The 6,506-nt window shown below is 36.4% G+C and overlaps 1 protein-coding gene across 1 annotated transcript in view; it reads left to right on the top strand.

Annotated features, from left to right (window-relative positions):
- LOC103599030 (platelet-activating factor acetylhydrolase IB subunit beta) overlaps nucleotides 1–6,506 on the top strand; it is a gene marked incomplete at its 3' end in the record, with an annotated part of 20,672 nt that overhangs the window by 1,033 nt on the left and 13,133 nt on the right. The window lies entirely within an intron of this gene.

Genomic DNA, 6,506 nt, shown 5'->3' on the forward strand with positions numbered 1-6,506 from the left:
GGCGGACCGCCCTGCCCACCCCCCCCGGAGTAGGCCTCGCTGCACCCCCATCTCCCTTTGGCCGGTTGTTCGCTCCTGCGAGCATCAGTGTAGCAACTCTTACTGCCTCCAGTCTCAGCTGTCGCCTTTTCCCTCCATCCCTGAGGTTGAACCTCAGACCCTCTCTCCCCTTACCTCTTGTCGGAGGCCGAAACCAGTTACTCTGTTGTTTTTTGACGGAGCAATTTTCCCTGCCCTCTTTGTTAAAAGATTCCAACTCTTTAGAAACTTCTCTGTTGCTTCGTCTGATGAATTGAGAAGATCCGTAGATTGTCACGACTCAGAAGGCATTATTTCTTAGAAGGCTATCCAGCCCAGCACCTCATTTTAGAGACGCTGGTGATTTGCCCAAGGTCAACGAGTTAGTTATACCTTTTAGTGGGTAGATTTATTATTATTATTTTTTATTTTTGTTCACAAAGGTCAAAGACCAGATAGACTTTCTGTGTTTTTTGTTTGTTTTTAACCTGGTTCACGTCAATTTGCTAGATTAGGGCCTTCTGGTCTACAGGTTTGATTTACCCGTTGTGTGGTGAGTCATTATTCTGCTTTCCATAGCTCCCAGGCCAGCGCAGCTTTTCATAATTTATATACGAAAAAAATTACGTACCAAAAAAGTTTATATAGACAACTAAACATTTGAACTAAGCTAAACACTCGAAGCTTTGGCCTCTTTGTAGAGCCTACCCATGGAGAAAGAAAAGACCACCTACACCCACCATAGGACCTCATTTTGTACAGCTTTGAATTGGAGTTAGGGTGTGGGTGAGAGGTAAAGGTGTGGAGAAAGAGGCAAGAGAAAATACACAGGATTGTCTTTGCTTTCGATGTATCTTGTGCACATTGTTGTGACAGAAAGGTTGCCTCCTTGTGGGGGAGCAGGGGAGGAGTAGGAAATCATTGTGCTTTAATTTGTTGGGTTGGGCATTTGATAATAACTTATGGATGTGCTGGAACCTGAGAGCCCACCCACCAGCCCACTGAGGCAGGGTATTCAGGATGAGGTATGAACCCTGCAGACTCCCTCTGAAACAAAATGAAGAGTCTTAGATCTCAGTGGAAACATTCTAAATCTTTTAATTCTTAATTCAACTTTCCTCCTGTTTCCTGGTTCCAACTAAAGAAACATCCAACTCAGCTTGAGAATTTATAATTCTTTGTTTTTGGAACTGGCTTCTGATTAGATACACTACACTATGCTGGTATAAGCATCTGGAAATTCTGATGTGTTGTCATAGTCCAAGATAAGTAGAGAAAATAGAAAATGCAGGAAAATTGTACAAGTTGCTTCTCATCTTCCCAGGGAACTCGTTTTAATGGACAATTAAAGCTTCCCTGTAGTAAAATTAACAACATTTTTGTTTTTTGGACCTTTTATCTCCATTCTGCTGAGTTTTTCTAACTGAGCCTGCTCTTTGTGATCTCAGAAGTTAATGACTTGCTGCACAAGGAAATTTTTATGAATCACTAAGGTGAGCTGGGAGTCAAATCCCTCTCTTTTGGTACTTTTTAAGAAAATTCTTTGTTTACAACTTCACCATTCGGAACATGGCTATCTTACAATATTGCCCTTGCCTCTCTGCCTGAGGCAGGAAACCCAGAGTCAGTTGGATTTTTGTGACAGCTCCTGGTTTTTTGTTTTTTGTTTGTTTTTTGTTTTTTTGGATTTTTTTTTTTTTTGGTGGCTGGCCCTTACAGGGATCTGAATCTGTGACCTTGGTGTTATAAGGCTGTGCTCTAACCAACTGAGCTAATTGGCCAGCCCTCATTCTTCATTTTTATTGTAAAGAGTATAACAGTTTATCAAACTCCCAAATTATTCGAATCCTGTAAATGCATAGTCCTCTATGTTATACATTTCCAGCCTAGTTCTTTTGGTAGGGGGGAAGAATTAATTGATCAGTTAGCTCAGTTATGGAGATCCGAACACTTGGCCTTGGTGTTACTGTGGTCTAAACAACTGAGCGAAGTGGCCAGCCCCATCCAGCCTGGTTCTTAAAGAGGAGATTGCATGAGTTTGTGGCTCAGGGTTTTTTTTGTTTTTTGTTTTCTGATATTTAAAAATGTTACCAAACCATAGGCATCAGTAAAAGTGTGAAAGCTACTTTGTATTGTAAGAGTTTGATTTGGCAAAATAATACAAAATCCAAGTGTGTGGAACAAAGGAACAAATTTTTGCTCAAATACTTTACCCTTGTAGAGAAAGAAGGATGACCTTATATTCATAGTTAAAGAAAAAAAATACTACCTAACTGGGAATATTTTGCAATCTTCAGTTCTGCCTGTTTTGTAGCTTCAGATAAGTGTTTTGTTCCTCAGTTTCTCTATCTGTATGCCTTTTTCATTTTGCCCATAAGAAATTTAGGATTGAGATGAAAGTGTTTTGCTCGGGGTATCACTTAATTTGGGTAGTAGTAATAGAAAATATAAGTGAAAATACTTAGTAAATTAGAATTTATCACTGTTTCAAGTAGTCTTTTCTATATAGAACATAATAACGTCCTTTGCTCAAGAGTAATAGGATTTGGAGGTGTATCACCCTGTGTTCAAATCCCAGCTCTCCTTACCAGCTCTGTCATGGAGTAGGTTCCATAGATCTCTTTGAGTTTCAGTTTTATTTAAATAACAAAGCCCCTAGCAAGGGTCTTGTAAATAGTAAGTTCTTAACAAAAATTAATTGTAACTATTATTTTAGGATCAGTTGTTTACCTGTTGGGTGAACTCTAAAAATTCATGTCTGTAAATTGAACATAGCTCTAAAGAGATCTTATATAATTTATATAGACCATTGGTCTTGAAAGTAGAGTATCTGCACCCCTGGGGATGCATAAGATGATCCATCAAAATATAGGAAAAAACTTAGAACTTTTTTTTTACATTTATTTTTTAATCTACAAAACGGAAAAAAATAAGCTTTAATGATAATTTAATATGCCCATTAACAGTAATTCACATATTTAATTTATACACAAATATATATACAAACACTACACATTTCAAAAAGATTCTAAAACATTCAATGATGCTTGCACCCCACCAATTTGGACCAATCTTTACTCATATGCTTTAGTTCAATTTATGCTTTCTAATTAGGTGTTCACCTAGCCTCTCTATCTCCATTAAGAGAAATTTACTTTGTGAGACAGGCCATTCCATTTTTTTTTCCTTCCTTCCTTTTTCTCCTTTTGTAGGACATCTCAGGTGAGGGCCATTCTGTTTTGTACTCATATTCATTAGAAGTTTATCTCACTGTATGTTCTCTTTACTGGCCCTGTCTTTCTGTTACGGGTCATACAGAATAAATCTAATATCCTCTCCTGGTAATCTCCAAATATTTTAAGGCAGCTATGTATGTCCTGTGTTTCCTGTGTTTTCTTCCTCCCCAACCAGTTTTTCTAAAGGTTATGAACAATACCCATTTCTTTTCAACTATTTCTAATACGACAAGTTTTCAAATTCTTCACCATCTTTGGCTCCTTTCCTGTAGAAACCCTCTCGTGTGTTGAAAATTTTTTTTTAAGTTTTTCACCAAGATCTGAATGTGGTATTTCAAGAATTGAAATGAAGTTCAAGTGCCTGCATTTTGTCTTTAAGTGGTGAGGTATGTATTTGAACACACACTATTATGAAGGCACCTTATATTCAGTTTTTCACCCTTATCTTTAAACAATCTCCAGGAAAAATAGTTTCAATTATATAATCTTACAGTGAGAGTATTTTTATCTTTTCAGTAGTGAGTTCTCAGTTATACTCTGAATTAACTCTTTGTCAGCCAGCTTGTGCCTCAACAATACCTAACATGTTAAGTTTGTTTCTCCAGGTAGGAAAATAAGTGAAAATAAACAAAATAAACAAATGATTGGATTTCAACTACATTTTATATTGATAAGTAAAAATAAAAACAAACAAACAAAAAAACCCACAAATATTGTACCTCAGTAAAGGTGGGAAAAATAAAATAAAATCTATTTATTTATTTTTGTCTTCCTACTGTTTTTTTTCTAAACAGCTTTGTTAAGGTATAATTGATATACAGTAAATGGCGTATATTTAAAGTATACTATTTGATAAGTTTTGACATCTGTATACACACATGAAACCATCACAATCAAGATAATGAACATATGCAGTACTCCCAAAGTTTCCTTACCATTGAGTCTCTTTATAATCCCTCCCTCCCTATTCCCACACCCCAACCCCAGCTTTGCTTTCTGTCACTATAGTTTAGTTTGCTTTTTTCCCCCACCTCAAACATTTACTGATTTCTTTCTGTAGGGATAAAATCTATTAAGAAGTTATGAAATAGACCTTTTCAATTAGTGAGTAGAAAATGGAGCTATATGTTGTTGTATTTCTTTACATCTGTACAAAGTACTTCAAAAAGTTCGTGGAAAAATAGAATTGAAAGATAGTATGCATCTTTCTATGAACTATTCACGAACTTTTGAAATCCATCAGATGGGAAAAGTTGGTTGCCCTTTGTCTGTCTTAAGGCCAATAAGAGCTTTTTGATCTGAAAGGAAAGAAAAGTACTTCTTAAATTTAAACTTTTATTAAGGATCATATCAGATTTAACCTGAGTAGCCAAACTTAAATATAGAATTGAACTTAGACCCAAAGAAACGTTTATGTAAACAGTATAGAATGTTTTTAACTTTTCTATATGGCTATCTGTTTTAACACCTTAAGTCATTTTTCTTTTTCTATGCTTTTCTGTTTTTTCTTTTCTTTCCTTCTTTTTTTTTTTTTAAAAAAAAAAAAGATGACCAGTAAGGGGATCTTAACCCCTAACTTGGTGTTGTCAGCACCATGCTCTCCCAAGTGAGCCAACCGGCCATCCCTATATAGGGGTCTGAACCCATGGCCTTGGTGTTAATCAGCACCGCACTCTCCCAAGTGAGCCACGGGCCAGCCCTTTTCTATGCTTTTCTTAGACAATGAAACCCCAAACAGATACTATAGTTCAATTGGAGCTATACAGATTCCTTTTGCAGTTCTTCCTGATTCTTGTATTTTACATTGGTGTTTTTATTTTTTCCTTTTTGTCTTTTTTCGTGACCAGTAACGGGATCGCAACCCTCGGTGTCACGCCTGCACTGCGCTCAACCAGTGAGCGGACCAGTCTCTATATGGGATTCGAACCCTCGGAAGGGGCGTCGCCGCGCTCCCAAGTGCTGCACTCTACCTAGTGCGCCACCAGGCCGGCCCCACATTGGTGTTTTTAGCTCCATGTTGTATAGGTCTTCTGGGTGAAATGGTTAGATAAAGGATCCTCTTTTAGGAGTCAGCATGAACTGATTTGTGATCAGTGGGCCAGATATGACATGATTGGGGTCAGGTAAACCTAATTTCACATCCCCTTTAATCACTCTACACAAATTACCTAAATTCTCTGATCCTTGTTTTCTTTACTTTGCAGTGCTTTTGTGAGGATTGGGGGTGGTTTGTATAAAACATATAGCATATATAGTCTTTTGTAGGTAATTATTTTCTGGTAGTTGCAAATTTTAATAATCTAAAGAAATATACCCAGGGTATGGCTGATACTTTTACCTTTTCAATCAGAGGTGGGCTTAGCCCTCAGCCAAATTTTTTTTTTCCTTAGACCTAGTGTCATTTAGAATTCAGCTAATCTGTTTCTATAATTAGTGTTAATATCGTTTGTTTCTATAATTTATTTTTTGTGAGGAAAGGTATGCTTTTTTATGTTTAGGGCTAGGTACTTTGTTATTCTAAAAAACTACTATCTTGGCAATCTGTATTTTGTGTACTCAATAAATATATATTGAATGAATATAACTCAGTCTTTCAGAGAAAGCAGCTATAATTTGAGTATGGCAATGGAAAGAAAAAGATTGCTTATAGAGAGGATAGCCTCCTTTTCTGTATGCCACAAACCCCAGATTTTTCTCTTTTTCATCATCCATTGCTTTTGTAGCCTAATGTTTCTAGTATGTGTTCTCCAGAATTGGTTGGAAATAGTTGGTTTCTTATTTGTCTTTCTAGAAGATACGCATTTCTCATTTTTATGAATTTCACTTATTCCTTCTTCCCCAATTATAGATGCCATATTTGGGCCCATCGTTACTAAAATTTTTTTAGTGGAGACCTGTCAAAAATAAAAAGCCTGATAAACATTGTCAAAAACCAGTGTCAAAGCCTTTGACTACTTTTATCATAATCTGTTCTACAGTTATTTGTGTGATGTTTGGTAATGAGTGGATTCTAATTATTGCTGTGTAATTATCAAGTGTGTAATTCTGGCAGCCTAAAAGGCTCTAATATAGATTTCATTGTACTGTGTCTCATTCTTTGTGTCATTTGGTACTTACAGTAACATATGATCATGAAAAACTAATGTAGATGTAAAGAATATACTTGGAGCATATTCTTTAAGTGTAATGCACTGTTCCAAAGTGATATTCATATCTGTCTGGGAGATTAGTGATGCTATATTTATGTGTCTT

Source organism: Galeopterus variegatus, unplaced genomic scaffold (assembly GCF_000696425.1).
Source record: "Galeopterus variegatus unplaced genomic scaffold, G_variegatus-3.0.2 Scaffold2832, whole genome shotgun sequence".
Classification (NCBI taxonomy): domain Eukaryota; kingdom Metazoa; phylum Chordata; class Mammalia; order Dermoptera; family Cynocephalidae; genus Galeopterus; species Galeopterus variegatus.